The sequence below is a fragment of the Solanum lycopersicum genome, chromosome 10 (assembly GCF_036512215.1).
Source record: "Solanum lycopersicum chromosome 10, SLM_r2.1".
NCBI lineage: Eukaryota > Viridiplantae > Streptophyta > Magnoliopsida > Solanales > Solanaceae > Solanum > Solanum lycopersicum.
In genome coordinates this window covers 21175195-21192938 of record NC_090809.1, presented here as the reverse complement: position 1 = coordinate 21192938, position 17744 = coordinate 21175195, and the positions used below count along the sequence as shown (strand labels likewise).

Sequence of the window (17744 nt, the reverse complement as noted above, 5' to 3'; positions counted from 1 at the left end):
GTAAATATGGTTGCAAGTCAAGACAAACAATAAGAATCACAAGAACAATAATGGTAATATATAGATATGTCAGCCTAATAGATACGCTCTAGTAAATTTGAGTTGTATTGCTAAAGGTAGAGAAGCAACAACACATACTATTTGCTTCAATAACTTATATTTCCAACTTATGTTTGAATGATAACACTAATTCTAAATGATCAATTCAAAATAAAAATGAATTTGAGCTATTCAAAATCTATGAAAAGTAGGCTTAAATCTAAACATGGAAATCACACACTACCAGAATCAAATAGATGACTCGCAAAAAGATGAAAACAAGATGAGGAAGAAACATACCACAAGGAAAGCACACCCTACAAGAATAAGAAAGAATGGTTTGTTTAGTTCCAACAAGTGTTTTTGGTATTTGTGGACAATAAGAATCATTGAAATAGATGAAACATACGATGAACAAATGTATGTATTTGTATCCACAATTTCACATACTAAAAAAACTTGCTTAAGTACAAATATTAATGTCAAAGTTATATATCAGCGGAATAAGATAATGACCAGGCATAGAAGCTACCAATGTCATTCACACAAATTTCCATTTTAATGCATCTTGAGTGCAGAGTCCTTTCGTAAGCTGATATGATTTTCAAATTGGTCATTCTAATAACTATAAACGTCAAATTAGAAAAATATTGCATCATAAGGAAACAAAGTATAATTCATCAATTACCTAGAACTTTTACTTAATTGATTCATTAAGATGCAACAACTCTTTTCCATTCTTTTTTTTGCCACACAAAATACATATGTCAACATTCAACATCTTTTGGATGACAACACGAGAAGCAAAAAAATTGAATATTCTTTAAAGCTTCACTACTTGTGAAAAAAAATCCGTCCTTCAATCATAGTATTGACAAAAATACTCTGAATCCAAATTTATGGTTCATTCGAATGTCGCGGCCATGTAAAGTCGTTGAGCCGAATATAGAAGGAAAACATTCCCAAATATGTAGCCATCTACTTTTGCTTCACATAGAATATAAATGTACCATCATAGTAAAAATTGATAAGTTTACAACTAAGGTTACAACAATGGTCTTGGAAAAGACTAGGCTCAATGCAAGAAATATCAAAAGTCATAGTCTCTAAAAAAGGTTGATACTGCTCCTACATTCCTCGGGCATGCTTGAATTTAGTACTAATTTGGATTTTGTTTTTATTATTATTCTTCCTCCTCTTGTAACAACATTTATATCTTCGACACATAGAAGCTAATAACTCCAAGGGAGTTGGATTAACAAGAGAAGGTGGTGGTGGTATACCTTCCCTTCTTGTTCTTGATCCACTTCCATCAGATCGTGGTCCAGATCTAGCACCAAATGAAAGATCTATCGTATTTATGTCGCTGTCTCATGAAATACATCTCCATCCTGGTGCATCTTACACCCTCTACATAGAGGGACTTCCTCCGGACAGCTCCAGAAGAGAAGTAGCTCATATCCTTTTAGATGTCATTTACTAAATCATTATATTTGTTGCTTGTTCCCAAATATCTCTGAATCATTATATTTGTTGCTTGTTCCCAAATATATTTTAAGTGTAGTAGGGTAAAAGCAACAAATATATTCAGAAATTAATAATGATTCAGTAAATGGCATATGAATAGACATGAGCTATTTGACTTCTCGAGCTATCCGGAGGAAATCCCTCTAAATAAAGGGTTTTAGGAGTATTAGGAGGGAGAGGTAGTGTTTCACGATCCCTCGACATAATTACCATATCTCTTCTATTTGGTTCTAGCTCTAGCCTACAAGCTGATGCAAGTGGATCACGAATAGGAAGGGAAGGTTTACTACTACCACCTATTGTATCTAATCCAACTCCTAATTAGTTATTAACTTCTCCGTCTAGAAGAGAAGAAAGTTTCTACAAGAGGAAGAATAATAAAATCTCAATCAAAATTAGCATGAAATTCAAGCATGCCTGAGGAATGTAGGAGAAGTGTCAAATTCAGCTTCAAGTTTACAAAACTCAACATAAGTGATTATTAAACTTCTACAACATATGTAACCTTCCTTATAAGTATTGGCTCTTATAGGAGAATCAGACAGTATAGTGTGCACTTGCCCAGAGATGTATTCCTATATTTCATTTCTTAATCAAAATCAATACGTAAATAAAAGAATGAAGTTCATTTTTAATTGATGTAAACGACCGAATATATCTTTACATGATATATACCAAAGAACCTTGTCGAAGATAACCTTTTGAGCCCTGTGAGTGCTTACAAGGTACAACCCAGCTGATTGAGGCAAATAATTAGTTGATATCCATACCATGATACTCAGACTTCAAATATTTTTTCACTTGAAATCTTACTTCTAAAAGCATTTTTCTTTCCATCTTTTTCGAAATGCCTAAACATGTAGCTATTTTTCCAGCATGCAAGCACCACTTATCATCAACATTTGGCTATTCTACAAGATAATATGGTAAACCTTTGCCAGAGTCATACTCTAATACTGGATAAACTTGAAGCCAAATGTAGTTTATTGTACATGCACTCCCACTATATACAAGAAGTGCACAACGCTCCCCACCTCCTCCTTTGCTGAAATTAAGATAGAAATATCTGACTCCGTTGACACCGATGAAACCATAGAAAAAGAAATAAGAAACTTCAGAAGTCCACATCAGAAAGCAGTCTAGTTTTGGCTATAAAATAACTCTTGGAGAAAGAAAAAGGCAAATAGAGGAGAAATGCAAAAATTTGGGCATACTACCTAGGAAAAGATGACACCTATGCTTTAGATGAAGGTAATCTTAATACCTTTCAACATCAGCTACAAAAACACTCTCCTCCTAAGGAAAGAAAAACAAAAAACAAACATCAAAACTTACCTGCAGAACATTTGTGTATAATGCCACATGCTTACATAAAAGACTAAACTTCCAAGACACCTTTGGCGTATAACTATTATTGTTATTCAACCTATATTAATAATATACTTATTTTAATGAGTATATTTAAATCTATAAACATTAAAACAGTAAAGAAAATAGAACCTGAAACAAATTAAATATAATAAATGAAATATTTTTCTCATAGAAGAAAATCGAGCTCATAAAATGTATAGTCTCCTTATGAAAATTCTTCCCCTAAAGTATCGGAGGTTAGAATATATCCTCATAGGATAGAATGATATTACTCACTGGCGTATTGGTACCAAAAACGACGGTATCGGGAAACCACTTAACAACAGTAAATTACACTTGTAATACTAGGATTAGTAGAAGAGGATGTTTTGAAATTATTTATTTGTTATTGAAAATAACAGGAAACTCCTTTATATATATAGACAACAGAGGTTAGTGCGAGCGAGTTTTTATTTGGTCTTATAGGAATGGTCACAACCCTTTGGAAAAAACACAACCTTCAGAAAAGCCACAGTTTTATGAAAAAAACATAATTTTTCATACAAGTCACAACTCTACAGACTAGTCACAAATTTTCATAAAAGTCATAACTATTCAATAAGGTTCACAGCTTTTCATAAAAGTAGCAAATATTTAAAGAGTCGACTCTTTATAAAGTCACAACTCTTGACCTTTGGAAACCTAAGAATTATTCGTAGAATTAAATAAATTTTGGCCTTGAAGAGTTCTATATTAATAGATCCTACAACATGACAATACTAATATACTATCAAATACTTTCGTTAGGTACAAATCGAAGGTTCTGATGAGTTCACAAAGTAGGATAGAAGAAAAATCTCCTTTCATAAATGTCATAACAATCTCTATATCACGTACTTATATTTATCTTTTGAAACCATTTCTTTAGAAATTCAATTTATAGGAGGAAAAAGGTTAACTAATATTTGATGTGCACATTAGCATTTCAGACTCTATCAAAAATTATACCACACATTTTTTCTTTCCTCCCATTAATGCTATGTTTCAATTTACTTCACCATTAATTTTAGAAGAACACAATTAGCTTGGCCATATATTTAATTAAACTTATTACTATTTATAGGAGAAATATTCATTTAGAATAGGTAGGTAAGAGTTAAAACAATTATTAAGTGGTGCAACTGGCTAATTGCAATGTTGATAATTAGAAACCCTTCGTTAAAAAATTATAATGTGCATTTAAGGAAAACCTAATCTTCCTAGTTATATAAAAAATGTTGAATCCTCATGACATAAGGGTAGATACTTTTATTGTGGCAAATGGAATCCAAAATATATTTAGACCATATATTCAAGTCTTAGGTGTACAATCTAGAATTTTTCTCCATCAACCACTATTGTAATTACATTTGATAATCCTGTTTAAACCATCAACAACATCAAAATTAAATGTTTAGAAATAAAACTAGCACTTGATATGTTCTATAAGTTATTTTGGGTCATGGGTTCCTCATGTAGATCCCACCTGACACAATATAGTTTTTGACAAAGAAGCCAAATATTATTTTGAAAATAGTGGTAACAGTTACATTGTCAGTAACATACAGTCCATTTAAAATAATTCTTCTCACTTGAAAAAAGAGAGAAATATCATAAATAAAAAAAGAAACAAAAATAAAAATGACAGACCATCTTATTTTTTAACATTGATATAAAATAATCCAAGAGGATATTTACTTTGTACCATTGTACTTTCTTTTCTTGAGATTCAAAGTCCCAATCGGAGTAAATCCTCGACAAAGATATCATTAATTTGTTTTTCGCTACGATTAAAAAATACACAATCTTATTCTTCTTACTGTTGATGATTACATTGGTATCAGAGTGAGACTAATTGTTCCATGTGTGAGATGGTATTTCTTGAAATAAACAGTGCTTAGTGTTTTTTTTTCATAAAATTTTTCTTATAGGAACAAATTATTTTTGATATAGAGAATAGAAAAATCTGCGAATATGAAAATAATATTTATTCTTACCTTTAAGACATAAGTGGACTATAATCAGATAGTATATATATCCGATGAGAATTGAACTTGTCATCTTTTGATCTAAAATCATATGTGATACAATTATTCCATGGATCTGATTTGTAATGGATAATATATTTATTTTCTCCATTGTTCCTTTGAACAACAGATCTAGGAAAAAATTCTTTCTCCATAATTTTGTGGGTCTGTGTTTTTCCTTTTTGGAATTTATGGGTCTGTTTTCTTTTTGTAAAAAAGATTATTGTTCATATGAAAACTGAAAGAAAAAAGATTATACCAATACAATGTATTTCTTGAAGAGTTGAAAAATTTTGCACTATATTAATGATTGTTTTTTAAATTAAAAAAAGAAAGATTTATGCATCTTTTCAATTCTTGAAAAAGAAATTAGTACAGTACTAATACTAAGAAGTGTAGTACAAGTTGTACCATTGCTATTTTTTTAAATATGGGAAATGTGATGTCCTCTATCGCATATATTTATTGACTATAAGATTAATATTACGTGTTTTTTTTAAAGTAGTCATATTTTTTTTTGATGACTTAAATATATAATAAGCATATCAATAAGATTGGTCTTGATAAATTCATCTAGGCTTTATGCTCTTTGAACATTTTTTGTCTTGTACAAATGATAGTGACATGTATTGTCTTGCTATTGTTTTATTGTTCATATTTCACACATGGCTGAACATGAACAAACTCGAATTATTCCAACTTGAAAATCTCGAAGTCTAGAAAAGGGACAATGTAGAAGAGAACAACATTGTAAACATGTCTCTGAGAGCGTGAAGTCATCCAAATTAGTAATCCAAGGGCAACACAAACAAGAAAAGAATTTAATAGAACTTAAGTGTTTGAATATATACCTTATTTTTTATTCACCTCTATAAATTAAAGTGTGCTGAATTGGTAGGATTTGTTGAAATTACAAATTGGAGAGTTGTAGCTCATTTAACAGACACTTTCTATGAACATTGGATTAATACATTTACTTTTACTAATCACGACATTTGATCCAGTCAGCTTTTTAGAGTTTATATTTATTACCTCGAAGACTTGTGAGAGGATTTTAGATTTAGATGAATTGAAATATGTTATTGCTTTTTCAAATTACAATATATAAATTCTGTAGTTTGTTTGTTTCCAATTTATTTTATTAGACCTAAAAATCTTTGTTACTGAAGTGTTCAATATATTTGTATACACGTTAAGAAATTAGTTCAAAATTTGTTTGAATTTTGAATTTGTAGATGATGATTGGATGCTTACATGTCTTTTCGTTAAATATGGTAACTTTATGAGAAATTATTTGCTTGAATATATATGTCATATGCATGAATGATTAAATATTCTTGCCTTATTATATCTCAACCAGAAGAGAGCAACACTTAAAAATTTATAGGGATATTGAAGTTTATAAAGCTTGGAAAAAGGCTAATCCCACTTCCCGTGGAATACTAGCTAGTTCTATGATTGATGACCTCATACATGAATGGGACAAATTCCCTACTCCTCATGCTATGTGGGCGAATCTACGAGGAACGTATGGGGTGAATCTGTGTACCACCACCTATAGTTTACTATCAAATTTGACACTTACAAGAAGAGTCATGATCAAAATATCAAACTGACCGCTCAACTCAAAAGTATTGGTCATGTTCTTTAAGATGACCAATTGATTCAGGCATTGATTTGTCACTTATCAATAACTAGGATCATTTGAAGGTAAACGTAACACATACTGATAGCATCAAAACATTTTCTAATGTTGCCCACTATTTTAATGATGAAGATGCGTGCTACTAAGGCTTTTTCTAATACCTTTTTGTCAGAGTCAAGTGGTACAAAATCTTCAAGTTCAAACGCAAGAAAAATCGAAAAATAAGAAAGAAATACAAAAACACCAGCGAAGGACTCTCTAAGAAAAAGAAGAACCTAAATTCCAAGAAATAAAAAAGGTTACTCAAGAACAGAGATAAGAGCAAGATGAAGTGCTATAATTGCAAAATGCTGGGGTATTTTTCTCGTGAATGTATTGAGCAAAAAAAGATAGTGTTTCTTAATGAATATCTATGTACTACATGTATTTCTATCACTTCTTTACTAACTGAATCTTATCCTATATGGATTGTAGACTCAAGATCTACCGACCACGTGAGTTGAGCTAGAGAAGAGTTTGGGGATGTTCATCGTGTTTCATCTAAATCAATGTGGATATACGTAGGAAATAATGTTAAACTTGAAGTCAAAAGGATAGACAAATGCAAAGTGACCTTGTGGGTTGGCAGTTCTTTGATGTTGCACGACATCCTATATGCTGAAGAGATTCGACGAAACTTAGTATCTTTCTAGGTTCTTTTAGACGTAGGTTTTAATTTAACATTTAGTCACAATGATATTAGAATAACTCTAGATATTGTTTTATATGGTTTTGGACTTTTTATGACCATTTTATCATTTTAGATTGTAATCCTTGAACTTATGACTATTATGTTGATCGTTGTGTTTGTTAGTAAAATGACATGCAAGATTAGGTCACATACGGAAAGATTGAATGAATAGGTTGGCAAAAGGGAGGACATTTAAGTTCCTTCACCAAAATTAATATGCCAACTTTTGAAACTATCTTGGTGGAAAGGTTACACGTGAACCATTTGGGAAGATTAAAAGAGCTGAGTGCCCACTTCAAGTAATCCATTATGATATTTCTTTAATAAACGTGAGGGGAAAATGTGGTGCTACATATTTTAATACATTAACTGATGATTTTATAAGTAATTTTGTACGTACCCCTTTTCAGCGTACGTGACACTAGCTTGAAACAAAATTCAACCAGCGTTGGACCCACAAGGTAGTGCCACGTAGGCCGAAAAGGGTAGAAAATTATTAATAAAATACGTTCAATGGGGGTAAAAAGACCTTAGTTTAGTATATATGTGTCTCTGAGATTTCAGGCATAAGTTGAGGTGGGGGGGGGGTACTTGTGCATTATTCCAATTTAAATATTATTATTAAATTCAAGATTTTATTAGGAATTCATTAAGTTAAGTGAAAAGGACAATACACATTCATGTAATTAAAATGATATAATATTTACAAAGAGGGACCTAAAATGCTCTCAACTATTTGAAATGGTGAAAATCTTCCCTCCATTTACCTTTTGGTCCCCAATACCCCCGAAATCAACTTTTGGGGTCAAACCTACCTTTGTTTATTATTGCCCGCACTCATAAGGTTGTTGATGGGTAAATTTATGTCTCATAGTTTAAGGGCAAGTTAGGCCCTTCTCCATTAAAATAATTCGGAATTACTAAATATATGGGACCGTATATTTGGCCTGATTTTGGGTTCCATGGTACTTTTATTCTTGCATCTTGTTCACCATTTTAAATTTTTAATCTTTTTAAACTAAGAATAAAATAAAAAGGGAGAAAATAACAACAAAATTTATTTATGAATGGTTAGTTCAATAGAAGATGATTTTAGTTAAGCAACTATGTATGTATACTATAATTTTTCTTTTGCCAAAATAAAAGAATGAAAATAACCTATTTTGCAATTCCAGCCAAACATGAAAATAATAAAAATTCAAACAATATGAACATGTAAGTTCACTTCAAGGTTAAATCCTAGATATCTTTATTAATTGAGAATAAGAGATGAAAAAAAGAATAAAACGAGGAAACTAAACAAGAGAATTTGATATAATTAATAAAAAAATATTAGTTGTTTTTTAAATTGACGATCAAACAATCAAGTATCGATTTTAGTTAGATCTCCAATATAAATTGAGTAGTAAATTACCTGTTGATTTAAAATACTTCAATCAAAAGATATCATGAAATTAATACTTTTAATATTAGTTTCAAGCTTATTGGCTCAAAATATGAATCATATGTAGTTTTCATTATTTATTTGAGAAGGATTTGAATTAAGTCCACTCAGATTTTGCAACATAATAAAAAAATGTTTAATATTTTTACATTAGACAACTTGTTAAAACTAAGAGAAAATATGAACCAATGGTTTGCATCGAGGATATTATTGAGCCAAAATGTTAATGCAAGAGATAATTGAAGGTAGAAAGAGGGATGAAGGGAAAAAAGGTTTTAATTTGAGTGAAAAGGTTAAAAAAATTAACATATAGTTTTCTAAAATTTAATTTATTGACGGGCAAAAACATAATCCAACAGTGGCTTCTTGTACAAGTAGATAGGAAAAATAAAATTATCTTGCTACAATCGAAGCTAAACAAAATATTTGGAGACCAAGGTTAAAATCAGTGGCATATAGAAATATACCAAATCATTTTTATGAGGATAGTGTCTGGACTAGCTTGCACATTCCATTGTGTACTTTTGCCTCCTATAAGAATAGGGTAATTTTGTGATAAACATTCATACAAATTGGAATCATCCAATATCTTTTGCTTCTAACATAAATTTTGAACTTGCAAGGTATCAGGGTTAGATATAATGATCTAGAAAACAACTTCATGAAAATCATCGTTCAAAAAGAAGAATTAAAAGAATCCTACGTGACATTAGAAAGAGTGTAGGGTATAAATTGCCACAGGATTAGTTAATAATAACAAATTGAGCACTGAACCATGATTCTAAAAATAGGAAAGATACAATATATAGAAATCATCATTAGTAAATATGGTTGCAAATCAATCCAAACAAGAAGAATCACAAGAACAACAATGGTAATATATAGATATATCAGCCTAATAGATACGCTCTAGTAAATTTGAGTTGTATTGCTAAAGGTACAGAAGCAACAACACATACTATTTGCTTCAATAATTTATATTTCCAACTTATGTTTCAATGATGACACTAATTCTAAATTATCAATGCTAAATTTAAAAAATGAGATATTCAATATCTATGAAAAGTAGGCTTAAATCTAAACATGAAAATCACACACTACCAGAATCAAGGAGATTGACTAGCATAAAGATGAAAACAAGAAGATGAGGCAACATAACACAAGGAAAGCACACCCTACAAGAATAAGAAAAAGTGGTTTGTTAAGTTCCAACAAGTGTTTTTTGTATTGTGGACAATAGGAATTACTGAAATAGACGAAACATACAATGAACAAATGTATGTTCTTGTATCCACAATTTCACATACTAAATAACTTGCTTAGGTACAAATATTTAAGTTAAAGTGACTATTCAATCAAATAAGATAATGACTAGGCAGAGAAACTACCAACATTGCATTTCTGAAATAATGGTTGAAAGTTGACAAACTATTCCAACGCTTGGGCTTAGGAAACATTGAAACAACACTATGAATGTGGATAGGTTTCGTTAAGTCATTTAAATTTATCACAAAGAATATTGATAGGCTTCATTAAGTCATCTTAATTTAGTATTTTTTGAAAGATAATTAAAATATTATCATTTAATATATTATCTGACGTTTCATATAAAATTTTGACTTATTACAAAGGCAAAATTGTAATCCAACTTTAGAGTTAGGTATTAATTACTATTGCAAGCTATAAATCTTGGAACTTTCTTCTGTAGGCTTTACGACCCAACCGGTCGTAATTGACATACACACTAATCCTTTGCTGGGAGAACCATTACTAAAACCCATACTAAACCACTTAACCAAAATCTATGTGTTTAAAGATACGGAAGCATGTTTAATGGCAATAAAAATACAGAGTTCTCATACACTTCAAAGGTTTAAACAATACATAACCAGAACTAATGTGGACGAACAACCTCTAGAACCTAAAAGTCATTGTACCAAACATTATTAGACACAAGTCTAAGAGCAAGGGGTACAACCCCAAAACAAAACAACACCTTAAACCAATAGTCTAAGTCCGAAAAGCGTGGAATTAAACAAGAGAGAACCATGGCAGCGTGAAAGCACTAACTCACCCTTGAATCCGGTCACACTCAATGCTTACCTAACCTATCAATAGCGTCCTGAAGATGCCCTGTACTCAATAAAGAACAAGCAAGTGCAGTATCAGTATATAACCACAGTGTACTGGTAGGATTACACGGCTATCCCAAAATGGTGAAACATATATAAGCCATTACAATAATAATAAACATGCATATACTGAACAGATAAAGTATTAGTCATCACTTAAGAACAACATACAACTTCAGAATTCTCAAAATTTCAAGTTATGTCAAGTCAATGATCCAATCATGGAACCCAATTCAATGGTCCTCTCATGGAACCATACCCAAACTATTAGCATATTGGAATGTAGTACCCAATCAAATATTTATACCAGAACAAGGCAATTGATTCCATGTTTATGCTGGAATGTGGAAACTGGTCCCATGTTTATTCCAAAACGTGGCAACCGATCCAAGTTAGTGTGTCGGAATGCAACAACAGATCCATTCAACAATCCCCAATCACAATCACTATCACAATGTACATTCTCAAAATCATACAATCAATTCATGATTTCATGGCATACAATTTATAAATCATCCTTATTTACGAGTAGTGCGATCAATAACACATCATTCACATACATACATCATAATGTACTAACTGCAAACATATATCACACCAACATGAAATCAAAACCATCACCTTCCTTGAAACAAAGCTTGAATCCCCCAAGGCACTTGAATCTTCCCTTTTCGAATTCTTCTTGTTTGTTCATGGTTAAGAAACATGAATATAACACAAGGATCAATAAACAAGACCCAATTACCCGGATCATAATAAGTAAGTTAAAACCTAGGTCAAACCCTTGATGCTCATACCTAAATTAGGGCTTTTTGCCCCATAATTCCCATATTAAACCCTCTTTTATCGATAATAGCACAAAAATTTACATTCTATGGATCAAAAAACTGTTTCGGGAAGTGAAAACCTACCTTTAGCCTTAAGATTGGTGAACAACCGTCAAGAACACACTTGGGGTCGTTCCTTAGATCTCAAAGTCGAGAAGTGCAGCAGAAAATGTTTTTGGGATTTTAATACCTCTTAGGTCACGTTTGTCCTGCTATGATGACCCCAACCCGCCACAGCGACTCTGCCCTGGCTGGAATAATCTCACCATAGCGTCTTACTTGGGAACAATAAGCAAATTTAAGAATTTTAAACCCTATTTAACAACACAGCATCATCCCATGACGCTTAAAAAATACCCATTCACACTAAGATTAGTCTCTAGAGTTTTTCTCGCCCGAATTCAATTACTTAAAGTCATAGGGTTACTTAACATCTTAGATATCCAATCATGTAATCAAATTCATTAATGGATCTTTCACTGTTTAGCAGATTTCCCTAGACCACAATGACTCCGATTTTTTCCAAGTCTAGACCAAAATAGGAAATATTAAGTTACTACAAAAAAGTTTTCTGAACCCAACTATTGTGTTTTCCCTAACGACAAATATCAGGTCATTATAGTAGATACCAATTTACCCAGCACTCTCCCCGAGTGATAAACTAGGAAAGGCTGGCTAAAGAATGGTAGAGTAGTATCTGAAATGTCGAATTGTCATGGATAATTTTCTCGCATGTCCTTAGCTTTTGGACATCGTGATCAACAAATTTCAATCGGTTCTTCCTCATACCAAAGGTGTTGTTGAACAACACTAAGTCTCATAAAAAATTCTCACTTTATGACATAATCCTCGTCCACACTCAACCAATTGAGTACCTATACCTCCTCCCATACAATGCCTAAATGAATTCATCACAATACTCGAGTGATAATTATTGTTGTAGGTACACGTAGCTAACCACAAAGCTATTTCCAATAATCACCAAAGTTGATTGTGCACATGTCTATAACATGATATTAAGTACATTGATACAAACATTAGGACAAATCCTTTCTCACATAACCATGAATAAATCCTAAACAAAAACCCACCACAATTAGAGGTAGACTTGGTCCAACCAACACACAATCATAATACAAAAACTATCATAGCTCTTATCAACATCACCATCTCACAACCCATTTTTCCATTAGTTTAAGTTATAAAAGTTTTGTCTTTAGAAATGATATATCAATCGAGGGATATGTCCAAGCATACAAACCATCCAACAACACTATCGAAATGCTAGATTTAGTAATTATAGATTACCTCTTAAGAACAGTAGAATTGAATAGAATGATCCCCATATTCAACCATGCATAATAGATACATGACCTCGATAACAAGATGAAATATTAAATTGTCGAACAACCATAAATACGCATAGTAGATCTTCTATAAATCAAGGTGGTACATCTAGAACAACTAAAACTTTTACAACTCCAAGACAACACCAATTATTTCATTTGAAATAAATAAATCTTCCCAATCTTCCCCTTTACAAAGAGAATATTGCGAGATTCGGTAACCCCGATCAACCACTAGGATTCCACTAACAAAAGTGAAAACACACGAGAGAATAACTAGTGACTCATACTCACAATACTAACAACAATAATAAGCACTCTAATCATTATCCTTATTAGAAACCAACACTTTTTGAAAGAAACATTTCTTAAGTAGTTAACAATCAATATTAAGTAGCTTTACGACTTTATCCTAGTGTAAGTCCTTTCAAATGTTCATATATGATACAACTGCTCATTTCTTACCTTGGCAATTCATCCCTTGACAAAATATATTACAACAAATATAGACTTATAATGAAAAATCTGATTTGTAAATTCAACCGCAGAACACAATTCCCTTATCTATCAACATTAGCTTGTACCTCGAAAATTCTTATGAATTCATGGGTCCTTCATTATCATTGATCGCATCTCCATCAATCTTACAATATCCTTCCCTAAAAGTTCCATTGTATACATTACTAAACTCAATACAAAACCAAAATGCTTATCATTACACACAAGATTATGTTTGTACACTCCTTTTTTCAATTCCTTTCCAATAGTTTTTAACCAACTTGACAAACTTGTAACACTATTACAATAGCCACAACAAAAAAATGAAATCACACGTCTCAGAAACCTGATTATATACCCCTTTTGAAGATATCTCTTTATTATTTTAATAAAAATAAACTATTCATTCTTTCACCTCTCCTTAAAGGTTGTACGACATCCCACTATTTGTCTTCATTATAACTCTTGCTCTTTAATTTCTATTCGAATAGCGTCCCGCCATCTCTTAAAATTTTTCACAAAACTATGTTAGACACTAAATATTAGAAAACCATAACCTTACATAACCGCAAGTCGTAATGACTGTACAATTTTTGCTTAACCAACAATCACATTATCTATTTCCATCCAATGAAAATACTTCACAAAATCTCAATATCATTATGCTCAGTCATCCTTGATTATCACTCTAATGTCAACCTTTTCATCAACACGACGCCTCAAACTCATGTAAATTCATAAAATTCAAGGAACTAACCCAATTTTTTAATGCATTTTCTTCCTAAAATAATTCAATTTTCTTCACCCAGGTATAGTCATTGGGACTTTCTTTATCCATAGCCTTGTCATTCCGGCATCAATACACTCATTTATGGATCAGATAAAATCTAGGCCCTCGTAATACCCTCCTTATTCTTAACAAACAAGACATGAGCACTCTATGAGGAGAAAAAAATGGATGAAACCTTTATAAATAAGCATTTGTATTTAAGCTTTAAGGTCTCTTAATATACATACCCCAAGAATAAACTCAATAAAGGGAGGACAACCTCAACATCCCAAATATGAGACAATTACACCAAACAATCTTGTTCCACCGGTTTTGAGCTTGAATAGGATATGTTCTTAGCTAGCTTAGTCTTGTGCACCCTTTCCCACTCTAATATTTCCCTACCGGGGATTTCTAGAGTTACCGACATAACATTACAATTAAGCCTTATATTGTAACACCCCGTAGCCAAAACAGATCAAAAATAAGCTTTACAGAAAAATCTGTAGGTGCAACCAACAGTGCCATCGATGGACTGTAGATTGACCCACGGTTCGTCCTGCACAACCGTCGATGGGATCAGAAACTTCCAAAAATTTCAGCCTAGAAAAATTGGTTAAGTCTTGAACGACGGACGGACTTACGCCCGTAGTCCGTGACCGTCGATCAATACTCGGTTCACCCCACTCTCTAACAAGAACTATGGATGGCCAACACAGTCTATAGGTGGGCATACGGTCCATAGGTCTGACCGTAGGGGAAATTTTGCGGACAGGTAAGGGGAAATGTAGTTAAATCAACTTTAAATGGTCACAACTCTTAGAACAAAATGAATTAGGTGTCCCATAACTTACCCACAGATAAATAATTGAATTATCTTTCCATACCTATCGACCTTGTTACAATCACACCTCCAAGTAAAACGTTATGCCCACTTTAGTAAAGGCATGTCGAACAGGCCCAGTCGATGGACATGACAACGGGGCGTCGGTCAGACAACAGACCGTCAGTCCAGGCCGGCATTGGGTCCGACACCAACTTTCCCAGGGGTCTTTTTGACCTTTCCCACTCCTTTTAAACCCTAAGTTATGTCGTTTTGACCTTAAATAATCAGATTTTAGTCAGTTTAAGCCTAGAAACATAACTAAAACATATCTAACTCAAATCATTAAATCAAAACCCAGAAAATTAGAAGCAAGAGAGGAGAAAAAACTCAACAACCCTAGTTCAAGAACGCCAAAAGCTCTAGCAGTTCCAGCCTTGAATCTTAAGTATTTTTCTGTGGATTTCATCACCAGGTATGTGGGAATTCACAACTGGGTTCCTTTCACCCATTGGGTCCCTAGTTTTTAGTCAGATTCTTGATTCTCTTATCATGATTAAACCTAGGGTTTCTAGAAATTTGATAGAACTTCATAAACCTATTCAATACATGTTCCAAATCAGATTATCATGTTATTCCTAAGATTATCGCATGATTTTCAAAACCCTAACTTTCTATTTCTTTAGTCCGTGAATAACACATGCGAGGTTAGATACTTTAGTTATTCAGTTATACATGCCTCAGTTTTAATGCATCATTATCAGATTAAATATTTCATTCTTAGTTTGCATACTCAGTTTCGATCTATCCAGTATTTATGAAAACTCAGACATAATCAGTAAATTTACAAAATTCATTGGGAGTAGCACAATACCGAGGTGGACTAGGATTCAGCATACCTAATTAGTCCATGAACTAATAGCCAAGTAAGTTGTAAGTCCCTTATGGGGCAATCAGTTTAGTGATCATGCCTGCATGCCTTTATACCTTTGGCAGGGTATATTGGGTCCTCTCGATGGGGCGTATACATCGAACTCCATATTTACCTCATTTGGTTTTATTATCGGTTATTAGTAGCTGCCACAGATCAGTCAGACTCTCTGCATTGACCATTTATCAGTATATTCAGTACTCAATTTCAGCATGTTATAAATTGGTCATAGCATTCAGTTAGCTCAGAATTTTATTTATCATGTAAAATTATTATACTTGTTTTTATGATTATTCAGTTATGTTTTGTTTTAGCTTTCCTCTATCTTACATGGTCAATACCTTTCAAGTACTGACGCATACGTGTGCTACATCTTCTCATGATGTAGGTTCAGGTTCTCAGCATCCAGATCATGCATAGATCGATTTCCCGATCTCCAGTTCAGTAGATTCATTGGTGAGTCCTCATCTCCAAGGACAACAGTCATGAATGTCATTTCAGTCCTTAGTCATTTAGTTTTAGTTTTTTTTAAATGTAGCTTAGGGCTTGTCCCAGTATTTCTAGTCTTGTGTAGAGGCTATTTTCAGACATAGTTAGATTCAGCTTAGTGTTGAGTTAATATTTCCTTTGTATTAAACTCATTGTTTTCAAATATCTCAGTTATATAATATGGGTATTTCCCATCTTTTCAGATTTAATCATGATTTAGCTTCCGTATCAGTTTATAATGTTTAATATGCTCATGATTATGCCAACGGGTTTAGCTTGGGATCACGTGTGATCCTAGGTTCTGTGTCCGCGTCTCGGGGGTAGCTCAGGGGCGTGACAAAACTTGGTATCAGAGCACTACATTTAAGTGTCCTAGGATGTCTAAAATGTCATTCTAAGTAGAGTCCTTTTCCTGGGTGTGAAGTAAACCATATCTAATGATATGGAGGCTATGAAGTGTTTTAGGAAAAACTTCACTTTTTTAGTATTTTTATCGTGCGTGAGGTATGATCTTATTCCATTCTAACTTGACGTTCTACGTTTCAGAAATGTCATACAGATGTTGGCTCAGACTATGACTAACCAGAAAAATCGAGTTCATGCTCATGTGAATGAAAATGGTGGATCAGTGGCAACAAGGGTCCATGACTTTGTTAGGATGAATCCTCCTGAATTCTTATGATCGCAATCTAATGAGGATCCTCAGAGTTTCTTGGATGAGATCAAAAAGATCTTTGAGGTAATGAAAGTCACTGAGAATGATAAGGTTGAGTTAACATCATACCCAGTCGAAGGATGTTGCTCATATCTGGTACACTCAGTGAAAGGGGAATGGGGGTGCAAATACGGCTCCTGTCACTTGGGATTACTTTAGTGAGACTTTACTCGATAGGTTTTTCACAATAGAGTTTAGAGAAGCCAAATCCTAAGAATTCATAACATAAGGTAGGGTAACATGACAGTCAAAGAGTATGGACTCAAGTTTAACCAACTCTCCAGGTATGCTCCTCACATGGTTGTTGACTCCAGGGCACATATGAATAAGTTTTTGTATGGAGTGTCAGATTTGGTAAAAACTTAGTGCAAAATTTGATGTTACTTTGAGATATGAACATCTCTAGACTTATG

The 17744-nt window shown here is 32.8% G+C and overlaps 1 long non-coding RNA gene across 1 annotated transcript; it reads right to left on the bottom strand.

The window, feature by feature from the left end:
* Positions 1 to 1008: 1008 nt before the first annotated feature.
* On the bottom strand, positions 1009 to 5283 carry LOC138339088 (uncharacterized). Its single transcript, XR_011212130.1, has 2 exons — positions 4953 to 5283; positions 1009 to 2632 (listed from the first exon to the last, which is right to left on the bottom strand). It is a non-coding gene; the product is annotated as an uncharacterized lncRNA (long non-coding RNA).
* Between the last annotated feature and the right edge of the window lie 12461 nt (positions 5284 to 17744).